The sequence below is a fragment of the Orycteropus afer genome, unplaced genomic scaffold (assembly GCF_000298275.1).
Source record: "Orycteropus afer afer isolate SDZICR_OR568_19922 unplaced genomic scaffold, OryAfe1.0 scaffold00043, whole genome shotgun sequence".
Lineage (NCBI taxonomy): Eukaryota > Metazoa > Chordata > Mammalia > Tubulidentata > Orycteropodidae > Orycteropus > Orycteropus afer.
Window position 1 is genome coordinate 9,830,830 of NW_006921630.1, and position 25,386 is coordinate 9,856,215.

Consider the following 25,386-nt stretch of genomic DNA (forward strand, 5'->3'; position numbering starts at 1 on the left):
TTTGTTCTTGTATTTTCTTCCAAAATTCTTCTAAAGTTTTTTCTGTGTTTTCTTTAGTTTGTCTCTCAATCCTTTGAAGATACCTAAAGATAATTCTTTTGAATTCCTTGTCAGAGAGTTCCAACGCTGCTTCTTCCTCAGTGATGTGTTCTTGGTCTGTATCCTGCTCCCTTGTTTCTACCACTTTATCCTGCTTCTTTGTGTGGACTGTGATGGTCTGTTTTTTCTGAGGCATTGTGATGTTGTTGTATTTAGATCTCAGTTAACTGTTTGTGAAGAGCAGCCAAGGGTGATTCAGGCTCTTCTTTGTGGTTTTGTATCATTGGCCTATTAGTGGAGAAGGAAGTAGTGGCTCTCACTCAGTAAGTGAAGTTGCAGAAGGTGTGGGTGTAGTTGTGTCTTAATGGGGACTTTTGTTGTCTCCCACTCAGTTAGACACAAATTACAATTGAATAACCATAAAAGAACTAAAAGTCCATGGACGAAAAACACACTATCTAATCACAAGGAACAGTAACCAAAATAGAAAAAAGGGAAAAAAAAAAATAAGAAAAAAACAAGAAAACCTACAATATCTGTGGATAGGGCACTAAGAATAAAAAAAGTAGGTAAGGAGAATAATAAATGAAGAAAAAAATGGGAAAAATGCAAAAATAAAAACAAGGAATGGGATTAATCATGAGAAAAAAGGGGAAAAGAAAAAAAGAAACCTTAAATTAAAAAATAAATAAATTTCAACCAGGCACAGGGAAAAGAAAAATGCTGAAAACTAGGACCTGGTAGGGGAAGATTAAGAATAATAATAAAAAGGACAAACATATTAATAATATTACTTGTTTTACAACAGACAAATACAAACAAACTAATCACCAGAAAAAAGAAAGAAAAAAATAAAAATAAAAAAAGAGAAAAAAAAATCGGTGGAGGACAGGGCAGGGAACCCAGGCTCCGTCTGAGCACACAGACTGTGATGGAGTTCCTGTGGGCCCAGAAGGTAGGTGGAAGTGGGGGGTGGCCACACCTCCGTTCACCAAGCAGGTATGGGGTATAAGAGTAACAAGAGGAAATGTTGTAGCTTTTCAGTCTTGCAGGACCCGAGTGTCCTTGGGGTTGCTGGAAAGCGGAACGTGTTCTTAAGCCCCAGCAATCTGTGAGAGCGCTGTCTCTTTAAATATCCAAAATAGTCAAGTCGCTTTTAAACCTTCAAAATGGTGGCGCCCTACGGACCAGCAAAAGTCCACAATTCAGCCCACCTTTCTCTTTACCTTCTCCGTTTGTTCCCCAGCCACCGTGCACAGTCCTCCATGCAGTCCCTGGCTAACAGGGTGATTTTTAGGTTAATTCTTAGGTTCTGCCACCACTTGGAAATCTCCAAGCTGTCTGTGCCATCAGGATCGCTGCCAGACCGCAGCTCCGTATGTCTCCTTTTTTGGTATTTTCATGCAAATTCTTTTGCTAGTTGGGGTTTGGTCCACTTCTATATCCTTCCCTTCAAGGCTCAGGGGTCCAAGATTATCTTCTGTGTCTATGTTAATTTGTTTCCCTTTTCTTTGTTGGAGAGGGTCTGTGCAGTCTTTCTGCCTAGTCCGCCATCTTGCTGGAACCCTCTGCCCTTATTTTTTCTTTGATAATCTTTATAGTTTTTGGTTTTATATTTCGGTCTTTGATACATCCTGAGTTAGTTTTTGTATATGGTGCAAGATAGGCATCCTGTTTCATTTTTCTGTAACTGGATATCCAGTTTTTCCAGCACCATTTGTTAAAGAGACAATTTCTTCCCCACTTAATGAGTTTCAGCCATTTGCAAAAGATCAGCTATCCATAAGGTAGATGGATTTACTTCTGGGTTCTCAATTCTGTTCAATTGGACTATGTGTCTGTACCAATACCATGCTGTTCTGACTACTGTAGCTAAGAAGGAAGTTTTGACATCAGAGAATGTGAGGCCTTCTACTTTGTTTTTCTTCTTTAGTTGTACTTTGCTTATCCAACCAGGAGCTCTGGTAGCGTAGTGCCTAAGGCACTCGACTGCTATCCAGAAGGCTGGTGGTTCAAACCCACTCCTCAGAAGGAAGGTTGGGCAATCTACTCCCATAGTGATACCACCTCAGAAACCCAAGGAGGGGTCGCTATGAGTCGGGCCGACTCAACGGCACATAACAACAACAACAATATCTAACCTGTCTTTCCTTTCCATATAAAGTTGATGATTAGTTAATCTTTCCATCTCTTTAAAGAATGATGATAGAACATGAATTGAGATTTCATTATATCTGTAGATCACTTTGTGTAGTATTGACATTTTCACAATGTTAAGTCTTCCTATCTATAAGCATGCTATGTCTTTCCATTTATGTAGGTCTCTTGGTTTCTTGAAGTAATGTTCTGTAGTTTTCTTTGTATAGGTCTTTTGTATCTCTGGTTAGATTTATTCCTAAGTTCTTCATCTTTTGGGTTGATATTGTAAGTGGAAGGAGTGCTAGTGGCACAGTGGTTAAAGCAGTAGGCTGATAACCAAAAGGTTGGCAGTTTGGATCCACCAGCCACTCTGTGGAAGAAAGATGAGGCAGTCTGCTTTTGTAAAGATTTTCAGTCTTGGAAAACTTATGCGACAGTTCTACTATAGGCTGTAGGGTCACTATGAATTGGAATTGAGTTGATGGCAGTAGAGTTCCCGTAAGTTGTATTGTTTTCCTTTTCAGAGTTCTCTTTGTTAGTGTAGAGGAATCCAACATATTTTCTATGCTGATCTTGTACCCTGACACTTTACTGAATCCTTCTATTAGTTCTAGGCTTTTCCTTGTTGAGTCTTTGGGATTTTCTGTGTATAGGATCATATCATCAACTAATAGAGAGTTTTATTTGTTCTTTGCCAACGTGGATGGCTTTATTTCCCTTTCTTGCCTTGTACTCTGATTAGGACTTCCAATACAATGTTGAATAGGTGTGGTGATAAAGGACAGCCTTTTCTGCTCCACAGGGTTTTCAATGGCTGATTTTTCAGATGTCGATCACTAGGCTCTTCTCTGGAGATGACTCTGGGTGAATTTGAACCTCCAACTTTTTTGTTATCAGATGAGTGCGTTAACCTTTGCACTACCCAGGGACTCCAAGTGAACATTTGTTGCATACTAAGCCTGTGAATTACAATCAAAAGCAAGAAGATTACTTATCCTCTAAGAATCATGGGTAATGTCTAGGCTTGCCAATAGATTGTGTACCATGTACAATTTTGAGAGTGATAGATGGGAAGAGATTTTTTGCGGTTGCCATGTGGGTGATTTGCGCAGGTCAACTTGTTTAATCTGTAAGTACGTATCACAGAATTCCCTTTCCTATATGGCTCCAGGTTATAGTTGACCAAAAGAGAAATTTGCTTGAAATTCAGAAAGCTGAAGCAAAGGAGCAGCCATTGTTTTCTGAAAGTCATCACGAATAGATGTGTTGAATGCAGGAATGCTGGCAGATTTTAGTTTTCCTTTGCTGTCCTGTCCTCTACACTCTGCTCTTCTTCTAATTGCTGACTCTGCCAACTAACAGAAGCCTTGGACTCAGGCCATCACTAGATGTTTGACTATGGAGGCATAGTTCTCCATGGGCCACCCATGAGCTTCCCTTCTCAGTTCTGTCTTGACAGTAGATGTGCTTGGCTGTGTCACTGACTTTGATACTGCAACTCTTCTCTTGGACTTTTACCTTCACAGTTCCTCCCATAATTTTGTAAGGTCTAATTCCCTTATCCCGTTACTCATAGTGGTTTTCCTTCCCTGTTTAAGCCCTGAAATATTCCATGGGAAAATGATTATTAATTGCTCCTTGCAATATGTTGTCCCTTGGAGTCAGAGACAGTGGATTCCAACCTCAATTCTGCCACTATCAGCTGGTTGACCTTAGACAAGATATTTAACCTCTCAAGCCTTATTTTCTTTACTTTTAAAGTGGAGTCAATAACATTAGCTACATCATAGGGTCATTGTGAGGCATAACTTACACAGTTCATGTAAAACACTTAGTCCAATGCCTGGAAAATGGTAAGTGCTTAGTAAATGTTAATTATTATTGAAGGAGCTTTATGTCTACTGGGAAATAAAGTGGTAGAGCCTAAAATCTATGGATGGATATAATTGAGCATAGATATTTTAAGGGTTGAGGAGAGCTGAGGCTGGAGAGACAAACAGGAATCAACAATAGGTTGAGCATCACAGGGTGGCAAGATGGGAGGAATGGGGAAGTTCATAACAGAAGCCGTGAAGACCAAGAGCCTAGGAATCAGGGCTGACTTTTAAAGTTGTGCTTTTAGAAAAGTTATTTCCCTCCTTATGCCTCAGGTCCCTCCTGCCAGGTAGCAAGCCAGGTTTCCCTAGGATCCTGGTAGAAGGCTGCTATGAGGGGCTAGGGAAATTTCTGGATCACCTTGCTAGTACATAGCCCTTACTCCTATATTGCAATTGAATTTATTGTATTAGAAGAAACCCAGGATAGCCTGAGTCTACTGTGGCCCCCTCCTAGGGTTGCCACAGCAGCCAGGGCAGCAGGGACAATGGGTATCCCATGCAGAACCTAACACTCCAATCTCAGTAAGAAGAGCTGAGATTCAGGGCGAATGTGTGTGTGGGTGTAACTGAATAGCTAGGTAGGCACCCAATTTATAACTATCGTCTCTTCAAGGAGACCCAGAAACCTACCATTGTGTTGGGATGGTGTCTAGATTGGAGAAGAAATAAGCCAACATTGGCTTTCTCCTCCTGGGGCCTTTCTTCTGATCTAAGTGAACTAGGATTATTGTGTTCAGTTGAAGCATCATCACATGCAACTAGAAGGCTTCAAGGGAATGGAACAAGTTCTGAAGACCATGTAGAATAAGATAATGTAGCTAGAAAGAAACTGTGGATGTGGAAATTTAGTGACAGCTGTGAAGGCACATGCTAGCTGTCTTTGGCTCCTTGAAAGCTTCACATGCCTGAGATCAAAGAATGGAAGTTATGGGGGAGAAGTTTATCTCAACGTATTTCCTGTCATTGAGGATATCCAAGCAGAAGCTGGATGATGATGATGGCAGTCATTCATTGAGTACTTCCAACATGCCACACACTGTTTTGAACACTCTACACAAGCCTTGTACTATCCCTGTGAAGTATGTATTTGCTATTACTATCCACATTTTTCAAATGAGAAAATTGAGGCTCAAAGAGGTTAAGTAACCTGCCCATGTTTATGGGGTTTACAAATGATGGACCTAGGACTCAAACCCAGGAAGTCTATCTTCAGATCAGTGCTATCTCCCAAACCACTGAGCACTCACTGATTTATGATGGAAGGGAATTCTTACATCTGTCAGGAATTTGGGCTCCATTATTTCTGAGCTTCTTCTAACTCAGATCCAACGAGCTCCTTCCAGGCCTAGAATGATGGTATTCAAAACGGCTCAACAGATAGTTGTGGAGCCTTGACCATTAGCCAGCTCTGGACTGGGCACTAGAGGTAATGAAATAAATAAGACAAGACAGTCTTATAATAGACAGTGGTGCTGGGAGCATCTATAGCACACAGAATAGAATCCAAATGTTCTCTCTAAGAACTGGCAAATTTGTAAAAAGGCAATGTAATTAGTTTTGGATTTCCTACCCATGCCTTGTGGAGCCCTGGTGGTATAATGATTGGCTCAAGACTACTAATCAAAAGTTTATGGCTCAAATAAATAAATAAATAAGATTGTAGAAAGATTGGTGGTTTGAACTCACCCAGCGGATCTGCAGGATAAAGACCTGGCAATCTGCTTCTGTAAAGATTACAGCCAAGATAACCCAATGGGGGCCATTCTACTCTGTCACATGGGGTAATTATGAGTTGAAATAGACTTGGTGGTACCCAACAAAAACAAACAACCCACACTCCAACTCCTTTTGTCACTCCCCTTTCTCAGTGTCAACCAGCAAATGCCACAATCATGTTACTGTAGAGACAGGGTTCCTGATGATACCTGGCACCAGGAAGGCTAAACAGCAGAATGTATATATCATCAAGCCAATTTTGCTTAAAGGCCCAGCTCAACTGTTGACCAGCTGTGTGAGCTCAAGCAAGTTATTTAATGTGTGAGCCTCAGCTTCTACTTCTGTACGATGGACATAATATTGGAACTTTTTCCTATTGTTGAGGTGAGGATTAAATGAGATAATAGATACATGAAAAGCCTGTAGTTCAGTCTTGACATATATGTATGTACACAATGAGCATTTGTGGAATGAATGAACACAGCTTTCTAGAGACTCTGTCTCCCTCTTTGTTGCTTTATCTGTAACTGTGACCTGAAGGAGGCAGTTTACTGACAGACACAAAGGAAAAGCAGTGCCACAGCAGGTTAGAGAGGAGAGACTGGGAGCAGGACAGTCTTCTATGTCCAGGTCTGCCGGGATCCCAGGCCAAGATGCTGGTTTCCATGGGGGACAAGTCATGTGCTTAAGACAAAGCAACCAAAGATATTCATTCTCCCTTCATACCTACCAGTTAATGACTCATTCCCCATTTTACCTAAAAATATCAGCTCTGCACAGGCAGGGAAAAAGAAAAAAAAGCAATTGGGTAATCTCATATGGGAGCCTTACTTTAACACTATATCATTGGTTTTAGAGCAAGGGAATGGAAACACATTTTAAAGTAAGGGAATTTTTTTTTTTTTTTTCTTTATTACCAGAACTAGTGTAGGAAGACGACCCCCGTTTGTCGGTTTGTCATACCATGGTTTGCATGTTGCATGTTGCTGTGATGTTGGAAGCTGAGCCACTGGTATTTGAAATACCAGAAGGGTCACCCATGGTGGACAGGTTTCAGCAGAGTTTTCTGACTAAAGCAGACTAGGAAGAAGGCCTGGTACTCTACATCCCAAATTAGCCACTGAAAACTTTACAGATCACAATGGAATATTATCTGATACAGTGCTAGAAGATGAGCCCCCTAGGTACTAGACATCTAAGACAAGGGATTGAATTGCACCACAATCACAGATTTAGAAGGAATCTTGATGGAATGCCTATTTCTGATCTGTTCAGTTCCCCCCAAGCTGGGCCGCATTTCAGTCAGACAATCAACAGGTGTCTATGTAGAGCTTGTGTGCTATGCATTGAATTAATTACAATAATAGCTATCTATCATTTTTGTGGCACTTATTATGTCCCAGGAGCAGGGCGAGGTACTTTATGTTCATTATATAAAAACTAATCTTCATAGAAACTTTATGAGATGGGTACTATTATCATCCCTGTGTCATGGACAAAGAATTCAAGATCAGGGAAGTCAAGTGACTTCTCCATTGTTAGTAGAGAACCAGGACTATAGCCCATTGTTGTGTACTAAGGATCCTTGTTCTCAGGGAGATTTCAGCATACTGGGAAATCGACTCCTATAGCCATGGAGTCGAATTCGACTCATAGTGACCCCATAAGATAGGGTAGAATTGCTCCATAGGGTTTCCAAGGCTGTAAATTTTTTACAGAAGCATACTGACACATCTTTTTCCTGCAAAGTGCCTGGTTAGCAGCCAAGGACTTTAAACACTGCATCACCATGGCTCCTTGGGATGATGACATGGAAGCCTGAAATTAATCTTCATGGGACATGGTGCTGTAGCCTCTTTGAAAAGCCTCTGGAAAGATCGATTCTACTCTCCCTTCCTAACCTGTGCTTCCCTCCCTTTCACCACCACAAGCACTATGAGGCCTTTGTGGGTAGCAAATTGCTTCCAGAACAGGGGAAGGGCTGCCTCTCCAAATCCCTGATTTGTACAGGAGTCATGAATGAGGCTTTTATAAAGAGGGTTTGGAAGAGGAAGCAAAAATATGACATTAATTCATCCAATCATGTATTTTTCATTTAACATTTATTTAAATATCATTGAACAACTACCAAGAAAAGTCACTGTGTTGGTGTTAGGGATACGTAGAATTGACTTTGATCCTATTTGCAAAGAATTGATGCATTTGAATTGTGGTGTTGGCAAAAAATACTGAATATTCCATGGACTGCCAGAAAAAGAACTTTATCTTGTAAGAAGTACAACCTGAATGCTCTTTAGAAGGGAAAATGGCAAGACTTTGTCTCACTTACTTTGGATGTGTTATCAGGAGGGACCAGTCCCTGGAAAAGGACATCATGTTCGGTAGAGGGTCAGAAAAAAAGAGAAAGACCCTCAGTGACATGGACTGACACAATGGCTGCAACAATGGAATCAAACATAGCAGCAGTTGTGAGGATGGCACTGGACCAGGCAGTGTTTGGTTCTGTTGTACAAAGCATCACTACGTCACTACCAGTTGAAATCGATTCTTCTGCACCTGATAACAACAACAATGTTCTAACAATTATCACCTCAGATCACTGCCTCCCCTGTTGGCTAAATTCCAACTCCTGCTCTGAACCATTCATCACAAGCTGACACAATCAGCCCTGTCCCTGGGATGACCCTCCTAGTGTGACTTCTCTGCTGGGGTAGGATGGTCATCTTGTGGTTGGGGTCCCTGTGGATTGGCCAATTACTCAGGAAGGAACAAGTCTCTCCTTTCCTGTTCTCCTCCACCCTTTTCAGTGAGCTATAAGGAAATGGCGAAATCATGGACTGGGATTAGCCCCCAGGGACCCTTAATAAATTGCTCCTATGCACCCCTCTGGCTTTTTACCGGAAAGAAAATGGGTGGGGTAGATCTTTTGCACAGTTTCAAAACTCAGTTGGGTTTAATTCTATAAAGTAGATTCTAAATTACACCATAAATAACGTATGGGAACACAGAGATCTGAGCCAAAGACACATGAACAGCTTGTTCCTAAAAGTAAAAAAACCCATGTGCAAACAAACATTAACAGATAATTGTAGTCCCCCTCCCCAGATGTTGGGAGGCTACATATCCCTGAGAAGGAAGAAATCTCCAAAGCTAAGCCATGGCCACCTGCTCAGGCAGACAGTGAAACGTCAGCACAGAGCCTGGCACATAGTAGGTACACTGAGTACTTTGTAACTGCAACAGTTGGTGACACATGATAGCTACACAGGGAACACAATGCCCCAGCATTCAGCGTAGTGCTTGGTTTAGAGTTGGCATTCTGAAATTTTTTTTGAATGAGTGAACAAAGATATGTTGTGGTGACCCTTGCTACACAGAAATGGAACAAGTCTATGTGATATGATTTAAAAGACACAATGTAGCCCTCTGTCTGCTATAAAAAACAAAATCTACTCTACCAGCTGAAGATGGTGTTACTAAAATTTATAAATGCATTGAACTTTTGCTATATTATGGTGAAGGAAATCTGGTGGCTCAATAGTTAAGCATTTGTCTGCTAACCTGAAGGTTGGAGGTTCCAACTCAACCAGCATTTCTATGGAGAGAGACCTGGTAATCTAATCCTGTAAAGACTAAAATTACGGCCAAGGAAACCCTATGGGGCAGTTCTACTCTGTCCTACTGAATCAGAATCATTTTGACAGCACCTAACATCAGCAACAATGCAAGCATTTACCAGCACATCACTGGCACACATTGCTGTTAATATCATGTTCAGGGTATATATTGGGGCAGTTATTACTCTAACAAAGGAGCTCCTGTGGCATAGTGGCTAAGGTATTTGACTACTAACCAGAAGGCTGGTGGTTCAAACCCACAGCCACTCCTCAGAAGGAAGGTTGGGCAATCTACTTCCACAGAGATACCTCCTTGGAAACCCAAGGAAGGGTCCCTATGAGTCAGAATCAACTCAATGGCAGTGAGTTTGGTTTTTTGGTTTTGTTACTCTAACATACCGTTTGGTACTATTGTTTCAGTGAGACTCGGATCAAAAGATAATAGCTTTACTACTGTGTTTGGCTTTTAGTAGCTTCATCAACATAAAACCAATTAAAGAAATTTGCTTTTATTAGTTATTGCCTAATTTCTTTGCAAGAATATTGGGGGCAAGATCCTTCTCTTTCCTTCCCTGATGTATGCCAAGAGCCTAACAACACATTTGTTGAATAAATGGATTTTTCTGAAGCCAAGGCCACTGTCCTCCTGGTAGGTAATTCTACCAGGCATTCTTTGTCATCGGTATAGCAAACTTTCCATTGGAAAACAGTTAACTCCCCTCAAAAGCTCCTTCTTTTCCACTCTCTTGATTCCGACTCATAGCAACCCTGTAAGACAGAATAAGACTGTCCCATTGAATTTTTATGTTTTGTTTTTTTACTTTATTGTGAAAGTTTACAGAGCAAATTGGTCCTCCATTCAACAGCTCATAAACGTTTTGTTTCATGATGTTAATTGCAATCCCCACAATGTAGCAACTCTCTTCCCGCTTCCTCCCTGTGTTTACCTTCTTCTCCTGTGTCCTTCTTTCTGATGCATTCTTGCTCTCTGAACTTTCTACCTGTACAATGCTGCCCTTCTGATCTCCTGTGGTTGAGTGTTCTAAGGAGTGGACCTACCTGGTGTAATTGTTCGCCTTGTAGGTCTGTCTATTGTTTGTCTGGAAGTTAAACCATAAGAGTGAGCTCAATTCCAGGCCTGAAAGGTTACTAGGGGTTGTAGTCTCTGGGGTCCACCAGTCTCTATCAGACCAGTAAGCCTGGTCTCCATAGGGTTTCTAAGGCTGTAAATCTTTACAAAAGCAGACTGCCTCATTTTTCTCTTGGAGCAGCTGATGGATTCGAACAGCTGACCTTTTGGTTAGCAGCCGAATGCTAACCACTGCACTACCAGAGCTCCTCTCCATTCTCATAGTAATTTATAAATATCTATGTTACAGGTGGGGAGCTCTGGTAGCATAGTGCCTAAGGCACTTGACTGCTAACCAGAAGGCTGGCGGTTCAAACCCACCAGCCACTCCTCGGAAGGAAGGTTGGGCAATCCTACTTCCGTAGTGATACTGCCTCGGAAACCCAAGGAGGGGTCGCTATGAGTCGGGTCCGACTTGATGGCACATAACAACAACAACAACAACATGTTACAGGTGTGGTAATTATCCATATTATAGTTATTCCATTATTTATATGTGTGGCTCTTCAGTATAATAAAAGCTCCAAGAAAGCAAGTATCTTAGTTCTCTAGTCCAAGTGGACTCTAGTCCAAGTAGTCTAGTGGATGGCTTTAACAAACAGAAATTTATTTTCACACAATTTAGAAGACTAGAAATCTAAATTCAAGGTGCTGGCTCCAGGATAAGACTTTCTCTCTGCTAGCTCTGGAGGATGGTCCTTGTCTCTTTTAGCTTCTTCTGGGTGATCTTCATGTGGCTTGGCATCAATCTTCTCCTGAGTCTAGGAGGTTTTTAGAGCAGGGACCCCAGGTCCAAAAGGTGTACTGTGCTCCTAGCTCTTCTTATCTGGTGCTAGGTCCCTCTATTCTCTACTTCTTTGTTTAATCTCTTTTATATCTCAAAAGTATGCAACTCAGTATGCAACATAATCCAGTAGATTGTATCTTGCCTCATTAACATAACTGTCTCTAATCCTGCCTCATTAACATTATAGACGTTAGCATTTACAACACAAAGGATAATTACATCAGATCATATAATGGAGGATAATTGCCTAATTCTGAGAATAATGGTCTAGCTAAATTGTCACATAATTTGTAGGGACACAATTCAATCCAGAACAGCAGTTTCATGTTTTTGTTTTAACATTTCCTTTTTTTTTCTTTTTTGAAGTAATATTTCCTTTCTTTTCATTTTTTCCATGGATGTGCTCCATGGAAAGCTAAACAATTTGTCTTTGCCTGAGCTCTGTAGGAGGGAAAGCCCCTTTGCAGCAGGTGTGATAGCCAAAGCTATACTTCATGTCTTATTCACCTGCTGAAGCAAATCTTTTTTAAAAGGCTTAAGTAGGAGGCCAGCTCAAGCCTTTATTTTGAAAGAAGCTGTGTGTCTGAGTAAGGTTAACAGTGTCTTTGGCTTTGATTGTCCTTACTTGGGACTCAGAATTAACCTAAACTACTCTAATGTAGCTAACTTTGAGCAATTCTACTAAACTGACGGATCCATGATTCCCATGCCAGCCTGAGATGCCCAGACAACATACAATGAAAGTATTGACATCAATGATTTAACTAAATAGGCTGCCTTGGGTTTTACCGTCCCCTCTGGTAGAGGTAATCCTGGAAAACCCAGACCTTGAGAAAAAAACATGCTTGGAGCCTATTTTGGCAGCTTGCCAGAGTATTGGATTTCTAGTTTGCTAAGAGGCTTCAAACTGCTGGCATAAGGACAAGTGCCACTATAATGCAACTACCATGAAATAAACAGCAAACTGCAACACAAGAAGCCAGCACACCCTGAAATAACTTTCTGTGTAAACTCCCTAGGGACCCAAGGTTGCATAAAACTCAACAGAAAAAGACAATCCAATTTCCTATAAATCAGCTTTCCCCAATATGTTGTTGTTGTGTGCTGTCACAAAATTCTGACTCATAAAATCTAGAACCAAACCTGTTGCCATCCAGTTCAGTTCCAAATTAGTGACCCTAGAGGACAGGACAGAACTGCCCCGTATGGTTTCCTAAACAAACAAACAAACAAACAAAAAACAAACTCACTGCTGTGACGTTGGATTTGACTCATAGCAACCCCTCCTTGGGTTTCCAAAGCAGTATCACTATGGAAGTAGATTGCCCAACCTTCTTTCCGAGGAGTGGCTGCTGGGTTTGAACTGCCAGCCTTCTGGTTAGCAGTCAAATACCTTAGGCATTATGCTACCAGAGCTCCTATATGGTTTCCTAGGATGTAATATTTATGCGAGCAGATTGCCAGGTCTTTTTTCCTGCAGGGTGGCTTGTGACTTTGAACCATTGATCTTCCTGTTAGTAGCTGAGCACTTAACCATTGCACCATGAAGGCTCCTAACACAGGATTCTCCTCTGACCCAAATGAGGTCATTATGAGTCAGAATTGACTCATAGGCAACTGTTTGCCTATGTGTGTGTGTATCCCAAGGGCAAAGGGAATAATTTTGCCTCCTAGTGAAAGAGAGAGAAACAGCAACCATTTAGAATAACCAGTTGCCCTTGAGTCAATTCTGACTCATATTGACCTGATGAATATCAGAATAAAACCATACTCCATAGGGGTTTTAATGGCTGAATTTTCAGAAGACAATCACCTGTCCTTTCTTCCAAGGTGCCTCTCGGTGAACTCCATCCTCCAACCTTTTGGTTAGTAGCCAAGCACCAAGGACTCCATCATTTAGAAAAATTGGAGAAATTGGAAAGTATCTCAGACCCCAGGTAAATGTGTGGGTTCTACTCCTCCTTGCCTTTTAAGAATTTGACTCTATGCAATATACAAGGTCTCTTTCTAAAGGTCTATATAGCCTTCTTGGTAATCCATTCAAACTCACCAGCCAACATATATATATACAGAAGCTCTGGTAGCATAGTGGCTAAAGCACTTGACTACTAACCAGAAGGCTGGCGGTTCAAACCCACCAGCCACTCCTCAGAAGGAAGGTTGGGCAATCCTACTTCCATAGTGATACTGCCTCGTCGCTATGAGTTGGGGCTGACTCGACAGCACATAACAACAACAACAACAACAACAAATAGATATAGATGTAGATATAGATTTTACTATTTCCTATGTGCTGATGTGTCTGGAATTATAGAGGACACAAAGGAAATATTAGAAAAGATTTTTTTTTTTTAATTTTTATTATGATTTGAGTGAACGTTTACAGAGCAATTTGGTTTTCCATTCAACAATCAATACAAATTTTGTTTCATGACATTGATTGTAATTCCCACAATGTAACAGCATTCTTCTCACTTCCTGGCTGTGTTTACCATTTCCATTCGTCCTTCCATTCATCCTATCCCTTCCTGCCTTCTGAGCTTTATCTCTGGGCAAATGATATCCTCTTGATTTCATATGGTTGATTGATCTATGAGGTGCATACCTCCTGGTATTATAGTTCACCTTATAAACCAAAACCAAACTCAATGCTATCGAATCGATTCTGACTCATAGGGTCCCCCTTTGGGTTTCCAAGGTGAATAAATCTTTATGGAAGTAGATTGCCCAGTCTTCCTTCTGTGGAGTGGCTGGTGGGTTTGAATCACCAACCTTCTGATTAGCAGTCAAATGCTTTAGTCACTATGCCACCAGAGCTCCTTAGTTCATCATATAGCCCTGTCTATTATTTGGCTGAAAGTTGAACCACTGAGGTGACTTCAGTTCTAGGCTTGAAGGGTTACTAAGGGCCAAAGTCTTAGTGGTTCTACCACTCTCTGTCAGACCAGGAAGCCTGGTCATTTTTATGATTTTGAATTTTGTTCCACATTTTTATCCTACTGTATCAGGGGCCTTCTATTGTGATCCCTTTTAGAGCAGTCAACGGTGGTAGCTGGGCACCATCTTGTTGGAGACCAAGAAAAAGACCACCAAAAGGACATGATTGCAAGGCACATGCTCTAACAGCTAAGAGAAGGCAAGGCCTCTTTTATGGTTGAATGCTTGCTTGGCTCCAGCTTTGTGTTCCTGGGCAGAACGTTGCCCCAGCAGAATGTTTGCTAACCTCTTTCCCTGGAGTAATGTTTTGTCCTAAGAATAGCATACCTTAGTAACAATTCTTTAGAATCATGTACCTTAACAATCATATTATGGTTTAGAATGATGCATTTCAGTGATCATTTGCTATTCCTGTAAGAGATATTAACCCAATTAATCATCCATTATTTTTAGGCATGGGAAAAGACTTCCGGGTATGGGAAAGAGTAAAATTTTAACTTTTAGAGAATACTTGATTGTTATAGGGAAATATTTGATTGTATTGTAGAAGAATATTTGAATGAACACTTGATTATTTTAAGGAAATACTAAGAGTAATGATGCAATCGTGTGCTTATGTATAAATAAAGCAAAATGAATGCAACAGGGGTCACTCTTGCAGAATATGCAGAGCATCCGCCTGGCCCCTGTTCCTTTTAAACCATCAATCCTTTCGTGTTGCTTTGTTTTGTGACCTGGTTGCTTTGCCAGATGTGGCACCATCTAGTTCTTCTGGTCTCAGGTTTGTGGAAGCTGAGGTTCACATGAGCCATCAGTACTTTGGACTAATTGTTTCCATGCACCTTTGATTTTCTTCACTCTTCTTCGCTCTGGAAAGGAAGAGTCTATTATTGCACCTTAGATTTAGATAGGGTTCTTGCCCTCAGAAAATACATGTGTAATTCAGTAGAATACACCAACTCATACCACAGCAATTAGGAATAATCAAGTTTGTATCTGTGTGACTCAGTTTTTATGTTATGGCTCAGTTTAAACATTGACAGATTAATCTTCCTTTGGCTCATCTGCCCACAGGCACAAATCTTAATTAAGCAGCATCTTCATAATCTGATTTCTCACCCACACATGACCTAGTCACATTTCTTTTCACTTTTCTGTTACTTTCATGTTTTAGCCACTTGGAGCTGATTTAAGGGTAGCCTTTTCAAGTACATAATTTCTAAGGCTTTCTAACACCTCACTAGAAGTCTAGCAAGGCTTAGAGAATTGAATTGTTAGAACTCCTCAGGGTGAGGACCTTGTGCCAGTTCTTGTGATAAGCTGTTAAAGTGGTGCATGATAGCCCCGAGGGGCACATTTGATACACTTGTTATCATTGTAAGGAACTCTGCTGGCACAATGTGTAAGGCATCTGACTGCTACCAGAAGATTGGTGGTTCAAACCCACCAGCTGCTCCATGGAAGGAAGACTGGGCAATCTACTTCCATAAAGATTTACTGGTTCAGAAAACCAATGGGGGTCACTAAGAGTCAGAATTGACTTGATGACAGTGGGTTTGGTTTGCTTTGGTTTGGTTATCATTGTTGTTTTTAGATGCTGTTGAGCCCACTCATAGCGACCCCATATGACCAAGTTAAACCAAAAAACTCACTGCCATGGAGTCTATTCTGACTCTTAGCAACCCCTCCTTGGGTTTCAAAGGTGATATCTGTACAGGAAGTAGATTGCCCAGTCTTCCTTTGGTGGAGTGGCTGGTGGATTTGAACCACCAGCCTTCTGGTTAGCAGTCAAGTGCTTTAGGCACTATACCATCAGAGTTCTTTGTGACCAAATAGAACTGCCCAATAGGCTTTTCTTGGCTGTCATCTTCACAGAAGCAGACGGTCAGGTCTTTTCTCCCTCAGAGCCACTGGGTAAGTTCAAATCATCAACCTTGGTGTTAGTAGCCAAGTACTTGACCATTGCACCACCAGAAGTCCTTTGAGTAGAAGGTTTATAAATTGCTCTCTGAGGAGGGTTGTTCCACCTAACTTTTGGCCTTTGTTTAGCTGAGTCAGAGGCCAATGAGTTGTCTTACTAGAGATAATTAAGAAGCAGCTGCATGCTGCTATTTGAAAAACCTCCTTCTCCATCATTGTAATAGTTTGCTTCTCTTCCATACAAAATATTAATAATACATAACAACAATTAAAAGATGCAGTGCATTATTAACCAGCTGAGAGGGGCTGATCATGACCTACTGATGGACCTGTAGTTCTATGGATTTCCCATGCTCTTATACCTCTGGGCTTTTGAGAAGTTTGCCTGAGACCACTCCATTGATATCCTCTACCAAGTTAATGATAACCAAATAAACAACCAAACTCACTGCCGTGGAGTTGGATACGATTCATAGCAAACCTTCCTTGGGTTTCTGAGGTGGTATCACTACGGAAGTAGATTGCCCCATCTTCCTTCTGAGGAGTGGCTGGTGGGTTTGAACCACCAGCCTTCTGGTTAGCAGTCAAATGCCTTAGGCACTATGCACCCGAGAACATTGTTGTTATTGTTAGGTGCCATCAAGTCATCTCCGACTCATAGCGACCCTATGCACAGCAGAAGGAAACACTGCCCAGTCCCATGCCAGCTTCATGATCCCCACTATATTTGGGCCCATTGTTGCAGCCACTGTATCAATCCATCTCTTTGAGGGCCTTCCCCTCCTTCACTGACCCTCCACCTTACCAAGCATGACATCCTTCTCTAGGCAATGGTCCCTTCTGACAACATGACAAAAGTAGGTGAGCCGAAGTCTGGCCATTCTCGCTTCCAAGGAGCATTCTGGTTGCACTTCTTCCAGGACAGATTTGTTAGTTCTTTTAGCAGTCCATGGTACTTTCAGCATTCTTCGCCAGCACCACAACTGAAAAGCATCAACTCTTCTTTGGTCTTCCTTATTCATTGTCCAGCTTTCTTGATCCTTAGAGTTTAAGAAATGGGGGCACTCTATCCATCCTGTGCCTATGACAAGTATCACTGTTCTGGTTACCTAGTACCACTCTGACAAGAATATACCACAAATGGGATGGCCTTAACAAACAGGAGTTTATTCTCTTACATTTGGAGGCTTTAAGTCCAAGTTCAAAGAGCCAGGCTCTAGGGGCTGGGTGAAAGTCCCTCAACCTTGGAGTCCAGCTCTGCCTTCTGCTTCTGGTCCACTGGAGCTAGAGGCATTTCTTCACTCAGACAGCTGCTGGCTGCTGAGGCTGACAAACCCAAAGTTGGCAAGTAAAAAGGCATAGTCCCGATGTTACCAAACCACACAGCAGGCCATTAACTTAAATCCATTGGAAGTCCCAAGGGAGGCAGAGCATGGCAGGCTCCTGAGCAATGACATGGCTACATTCAGGGTCCAAGCATACCATGGTAGATACCATTCCCCAAAGCTTCTGCTTATATACAGGAAGCAGACCACATTCCCTAAGGCAGCTACTCAGCTGCTTGTGGTAGATCCTACCATGGAGTTGATTGCTAGTCTGATCATGGGGAATAACTACCACCAGCTGCCCAGACACTCAACTAGGCCCAGCCAAGTTGACACACAAACATAACCACCACGATCACAAACCAATCCATCCTAAAATTATTTTCAATTGGATTGGGATTTGAAACCCCAATCTGGTAGCCCCATCTGATCTGTTTAGAATTGACTCTGGAGATAAAATATATCTGTCATTCTTGAGTTAAGGGTTTGGCTGATAGCCCTTTCAGACCAGGAAGAATGCGTGTATGTTTGCTTTTCTTACAAAGTTAAAGGCTCAAGTCAAGCCAGCTGGGTGAGGGGGTGAATAGGGACTCAAGAAGGGCTTGCTGTTGTTGTTGGGTGCTGTCCTTTCAATTCCAACTCATGGCGACCTCATGTGTGTCAGAGTAGAACTGTGCTCCTCAGCATTTTCAATGGCTGATTTTTCAAAAGTAGATTCCTAGGCCTTTCTTTCGTGGAGCCTCTGGGTGAACTTGAACAGCCAACCTTTTAGTTAGCAGCTGAGAGTATTTAGCACTCGTAGGACTACAGCCACAAAATAGAGAATTTTATTTTCTGAATAATCAGTCACTAGTAGATTTGGTTTTATTTAGTTTAACTATGTTCTTTTTTTTTCTGCATTTAGAAGTAAACTATTAATCCTTTATTCAACTCCTAGGCTTTTGTGAAAGAAGGTATTTGATTTCTCACTTCCTAGAATCACACATTCCTTGCCCCACTATGATTAGAGCTATTATTTCTTTGCTACGAGGATCTTGGGATCTATCTGAACAGGAATAGCCTCATGAAGCAGAAAGAAAGATTTAAGCCTGTCAGGTCAATAGTTCAATAGTCAGGTGATCTGATTCATTTAGGGCACTGGTGCAAAAAGGGGCAGAACTACTCATAAGGTCTGGTTCTCAACCTTGGCTTTTAAAAACCCTGATGACCAGCAGCAACCCTGACCAGTTACATCACTCTCTGAATATGGTGCCCAAGGCATCAGTATTTGCATTGAAGCTCTGCAAGTAATTTCAATGTACACCCAAGGTTGAGAGCCATTGTCCTCAGGTGTTTTAGAAATTTGTAAGGCACCCCCAGTGTGTTGGTTATGTTTGTGTGTCAACTTGGCTGGGCCTGGTTGAGTGCCTGGGCAGCTGGTGGTAGTTATTCCCCATAATGAGACTGGCAATGAGCTCCATGGTGGGATCTACCACAAGCAGCTGAGTAGCTGCTTTGGGTACATGGGCTGCTTCCTGTATATAAGAAGCAGCTTTGGGAGTGGTCTGTAGCTTATGGCATGCTTGGACCCTGCATGTAGCCATACCAGTGTTCAGCAGCGTGGCATTGTTCAGCAGCCTGCCATGCTCTGCCTCCCTTGGGACTTACAATGGACTTAAATTAATGGCCTGCTGTGTGGTTTGGTAACATCAAGACTGTGCCTTTTTATTTGTCCACCTTGGGTTTGTCAGCCTCAGCAGCCAGCAGCTGTCTGAGTGAAGAAACGTCTCTAGCTCCAGTGGGCCAGGAGCAGGAGTCAGAGCTGGACCCCAAGGTTGAGAGGCTTTCACCCAGCCCCTAGAGCCTGGCACTTTGAATTTGGACTTAAAGCCTCCAAACTGTAAGAGAATAAACTCCTGTTTGTTAAGGCCATCCCATTTGTGATATATTCCTGTCAGAGTGGCACTAGGTAACCAGAACACCCAGTATTCCAATAAATTTGAGGAGGGGATGTTACTGGCATTTTCTTGCCTGAGACATTGGTTAGATGTTATTATAATGTCTTATAATGCTTGGGATAATTTACTCATAATGAAAAACTGCTCTATATTTTGAATGTCCACCTGGATGTTGATATGGTTGTAAAACTTGTATGAGCTAGAACTTAGCTCCATATTCAGACAAGGTATTTTTGTAAGGTTTCAATAGACACAGAACTTTTCTGGAATACATCAACATGTAAATCAAGGTAAAAAAAATGTACTTTATTCTGTTTGAAAGTTTAATAGAAATTTATTTTTTCAGATAATCATAACACCTATGTGAGGGTCACTTGTAATATCTGTGGAGTCAGAATGTGTAGTTGTGGTTTTCATCATGAGTCTACATATAGGTGCAAGGATCTGCTGACCCCATTATGCTTGAGTGCTTACATATTGCAATATGTAATCACTATTTTTTTTTTTCCACACATTCCTTGTTCAGCAGAGAAGTGATAGCCTGTGTAACAGGTATTTTTCTTTTTCTTTTTCTTTTTTTTCCATTTTTATTGTGATCGGGTGAAAGTTTACAGAGCAAATTCATTTTTCTATACTGCAGCTCACATACACTCTGTCTCATGATATAATCACTACTTTGTTTTAAAACATTTTGATGCTATGTGTCCTTATGACAAAATACTGATGTTCAAACACTGTGTGTGTAAGTGGGCTATATAATCTGTGAATTTAATTTTAAGATAATACATGTGTTGGTATGAAATATTTCTTATAAAAAAAAGATATTTTAGGATTGGTATAGTGTGGCAGTTAAGGTTGTGTGTCAACTTGGCTGGGTTGGGTTTTGAGTGAATGGGCAACTGAATGTAGTTATTCCCCATGATGAGACTATAATCACCTCCATGGTGGAATCACCATGGTGGATAGATGTCAATCAGTGGAAAGGGAGCTAGCTGCCTTTAGGTTGTGACTTGCTTCCAAAGAGTTTTTGGAAAGGTCACTAGATTTTTGGCACATTTTGGATCCTGCATTTGGCTGAGTTTTCGTCTCCAGTTCCTAGACTTTAACTAATGACCTGCTGATGTTGGGACTGTGCTATTTTACCTGCTGACCTTGGGTTCATTGGCCTCAGCAGCCAGCAGCTACATGAGTTCAGTGGGTCTGGAACAAGAGGCAGAGCTGAAACCCAAGGTCAAGGAGCCTTCACCCAGCCCCTACAGCCAGCACTCTGAACTCAGACTTCTAGCCTCCAAAGTTGTTAAGAGAATAAATTCCTGTTTGTTGAAGCCATCCACTTGTGATGTTTCTGTTAAAGTGGCACTAGAGAACCAAGACATATAGGGTTGAGAACTTCTGATCTAGGGATTCCCTCTGACTTGTAACAAGGCTCTCTGTTTATTGACCATGGAAGTCCCAGGAAGCCTAGCAACAGGGGTGTATCTTTGAGCAAGTTAATTCATGTCTCTAAGCTTCAGTTTCCTCATCTGCAAAAGTGGCATAATAATAGTACTTACCTCATAGAGATTCCATGAGAATTAAATGAGATCAGTTGTGAAAAGCACTTAGCAAAGTTTATGGTATATTGGAAGCACTAACTAAAATGTACCTATTTACATGATATTGCTGATGATAATGATAAGGGTGATAATGATAGAGTACAATTCTCAGAGAGAGGGAAGACTCTCTAATCCCTTCTTCAGCCAAGTATATCATCTCCACACTGTGCTTCTCCTTTTCCCAAAGTTGAACACTGCCCAGAGCACCACCCAGGGACATTCAATCTTGGATGGAAACATCCTGCATGATCTCTGCTTCTCATTCCTGTTATTTTGAGCAGTATCCATGAAATGAAACTCAGGCCCTTTTTTGTTAGTAGCTAATGAATTGTTAAGGAGGTCTGGTGGTGCAGTGCCTAAGGCATTTGACTGCTAACCAGAAGGTTGGCAGTTTAAACCCACCAGCCACTCTGTGGAAGGAGGATTGGGGTCATCAACTTCTGTGAAGATTTACCACTTGGAAACCCAATGGGGTCGCTATGAGTCAGAGTCACCTAGGCAATGGGTTTGATTTGGTTTGCAATGAACTGTTAAGGAGCTCTGGTAGTACTGTGGTTAAGGCATTGGGCTGCTAACCAAAAGGTAGGCAGTTCAAACCTACCAGACACTCCATGGGAGGAAGATGAGGCAGTCTGATTCTGTAAAGATTTACAACCTTGGAAATCCATGGAGGTCACTGTGAGTCAGAAATGACATGATGCCAGTGGGTTTTATCTGATGTCAGCATTCTGAGAACTCAAAAGACTTTGCACCTGGAGATCCACTACTATAATAGAACACTCTTAGGGTCTTTCACAGTGGAACCAGACATCTCCCACCACCACCTCCTTTGTTTCCTGACTTCACTTATCAATCACCCCTTTCTTTCATCCCTGATTTCATGCAAACTGAGTAAAAGAAGTTCCTTCTCTTTGGAAGAACCTGAACAAGGTGTTCTGTGCTATCATATAAACACAGGGGCTAAATCTCTTCTTAGGTACTGGTCAGTAATCACAAATCCAGGATCACAGAGTTTCCTCCCAGTATTTCTCTTAATTCTGACTTTGTTCATCTGGAGTATTCACAAGGGAAGAAACTCTGTTCTTCATTCAGGAAGTTTATTGTCTTTTGTCTTCTGTCACCATCAGAGTCCAAAATTTTGTCAAACTTGAACAAACTTTGGGGTCTCTGTCCCAGAACAGTCCACTGTATAATGTTTTTCACCTCAAAGACATTAAGTACCATGATGGGGTGGTAGGGAGGGGTCAACAGTCAGATCTGAATCCTCATCTGAAGAAGCCCAAAAATGCAATGTAGCCATCCCATATTTGGAAGAAGAAGACAAACAACCCATTCCCAATACACAAGAATCCATCTGTGGTAGTTAAGTTTGTGTGTCAATTTGTCTGGGCCTGGTTGAGTGGCTGGGCAACTGGATATAGTTATTCCCCATGGTGGGATTGTTAATTAACTACATGGTGGAATGTATAGGAGCAGCTGAGTAGCTGCTTTAGGGATGTGGTCTGCTTCCCATATTTAAGAATGGTCTTATATATGGGAATGGTCTCTAATCTTTTGGCATGCTTGAACCCTGCAAGTCGTTATTCAACAGCCTGCCATGCCCTGCCAATCTTGAGACTTTCAATGGACTTGAATTAATGAATTAGTGGCCTGCCATGTTGTTTGATAACATTGGGACTGTGCCTTTTCACATGTTGATCTTGGGCTTGTCAGCCTCAGCAGCCAGCAGCTATCTGAGTGAAGAAAAACCTCCAGCTTCAGTGGGCTAGGAACAGGAGGCAGAGCTGAAGCCCAAGGCAGATCTGGTTTCACCTAGCCCCTAGAGCCTGACACTTTGAACTTGGACTTCTAGCCTACCAAACTGTAAGAAAATAAACTCTTGTTTATCCAAGCCATCCCATTTGTGGTATATTCCTGTCGGAGGAGCACTAGGTAACCAAACACTGTCTAAATGTTGAACCAAAACCAAACTCACTGCCATCAAGTTGGATACAACTCATAGCGACCCCTCCTGGGGTTTCTGGGGTGGTATCGCTACAGAAGTAGATTGTTCAATCTTCCTTCCAAGGAGTGGCTGGTGGGTTTGAACCACCAGCCCCTTCTGGTTAGCAGTGAAATGCCTTAGGCACTATGTGACCAGAGCTCCACCAGAGATGAAGATTGCACAGTCAGTGTCTCTAAGCTTCAGTTTCCTCACCACCAGTAAAAGAATTTCTTCCTACTTGAGAATTAAGGAGCTCTGGTGGTCTGATGGCATAGTGCCTAAGGCATTTGACTGCTAACCAGAAGGGTGGTGTTTCAAACCCATCAGACACTCTTCGGAAGGAAGATTGGGCAATCAACTTCCACAGAGATACTTCCCTGGAAACCCAGGGAGGGGTCGCTATGAGTCAAATAGACTTGACGGCAGTGAGGTTTTTTGGTTTTTTTTTTTTTTTTTTTGGCTGCTCTGTGGAAGAAAAATGAGACGTCTGCTTCTGTAAAGATTTACAGCCTTAGAAACACAATAGGAGTCTCTCTGAGTAAGAATTGAACTTGATGACAGTGAGTTTAAGGAGAATTAATATTTATTGAGTTCTTATTAATAGCAGGGAATAATATTAAGCATTTTACATTCTTTTCTTAACTAATTCCCATGAAAACTCTTTGAGGAAGGAACAAGCTAATCGTATTTTACAGATGAGAAAACTGGAGTTCAGAGGGATTAAGTTACTTGCCCAAATAAGTAGAAGAATCTAGATTGAACCCTGTATGTCTGCTTCCAAAGTCCATGGGATTAGCTGCCATGCTTTATGCTACATTGCCTCACCCTGAACACTTATGCTATAGTTATACCTGCTTCCTCATGTTTGCTTCTAGCATAACCACTAGTCTCACTCAAAACCCTGTGTTTGACCAGAGGTCCATGCTGATCCAGACCAGCACTGCCCATTGGAACTATAATGTGAGCCACAAAGAAAAGCTACATTTGAAAAAGTAAAATAAATAGGTGACATTAGTTTAATGTTTTATTTAATCTGATGTACATAAAATATTATCATTTCAACATGCAATCAATATAAAAATTATCAATGAGATATTTTACACTTTTTCAGACTAAGTCTTTGAAATCTGGTATGTATTTTACAGTTAGATTATCCACATCAGATTATCCACATTTCAAGACTCAATGAACACATTTGGTGAGTAGCTACTAAGTTGGACATCATAGATCCAAAACCAAACCCATTGCCCACTGAGTTGATTCTGATTTATAACAACCCTGTAGGACAGTAGAACTGCCCTGTAGGGTTTTCAAGGCTATAAATCTTTACAAAAGCATCCTTCTCCCACAGAGTGGATGGTGGGTTCAGACCACTGAACTTTCGGTGAGCAGTTGAGCACTTAACCACTGTACCACCACGGCTCCTCTAGACCTGTAGGTGATACCAATCCTTTTAATAATGTGGAGAGCTCCTCCTGAAAGTTTTTCACAGGATAGAAAGGAAAATATTGTCAGGATGAAGGGATGTTTTCAGTTATTAAATTAGCTCAAGAAAAAGAAAATGAATGACCTGTCGACACTTTCCATTTACAACTAGTGATTGGCTTGGCTCCCTAAGAGCAGATGAGAAACTGAGGTGAAGGAATGCCCAGCATTGCAAAACATGTAGTATCAGGTGTCCTTATTCTCTAGAGGGGTTCTGGGCACAAGAAGAAGATCAGAAATCCCAGATTCCAGACCAGAAGGTGTCCCACAGCTCACCAGGGACATCAGACAGGGCCACCATCACTTGCCGGCCCTCTTCTCCTCTCATCCACACTCCCCATGCCCCAGTTTGAAAGGCAAGGTGTGTGTACCTGATATAAGGAGTAAGGAACTGTGTCTGTCCTCCTCACACTGATTATGACTTCTGGAGGACAGAGAGAAACCTCACCCTTACCCCGACCCCAGTTCCAGAGAGAACCTTCTACCCCAGGGAGTTCTCATACTTTTGCAAACATCAGAATCTCTTGAGGGCTTATAAGAAGTTAGATTGCTGTGTGTTACCCCCAGAGTTTCTGGTTCAGTGGGTTTGGGGTGGGGCCTACGGATGTGCATTACTAGCAAGGGCCCGGGGATGCTGATGCTGCTGGTCAGGAGGCAACACTTGGAGAAGCAGGGCTCTACCCAAAAGAATCAATGTATCATTCAACAGCAAGAAGAAATCTAAGAAAAAACACAGGCACCTTTTTACTCTTAATAAGAAAAATACCATTTTTAAAGAATTGATATGTTTGGCTATCTCTCCCCTGTCCCTGTCCCCTCTCCCCATTATTTCCTCCAGCATAGGACAGGATGAAATGACCATGATGATGAAAGAAAAGACTGAAGGGAAGAAAACACAC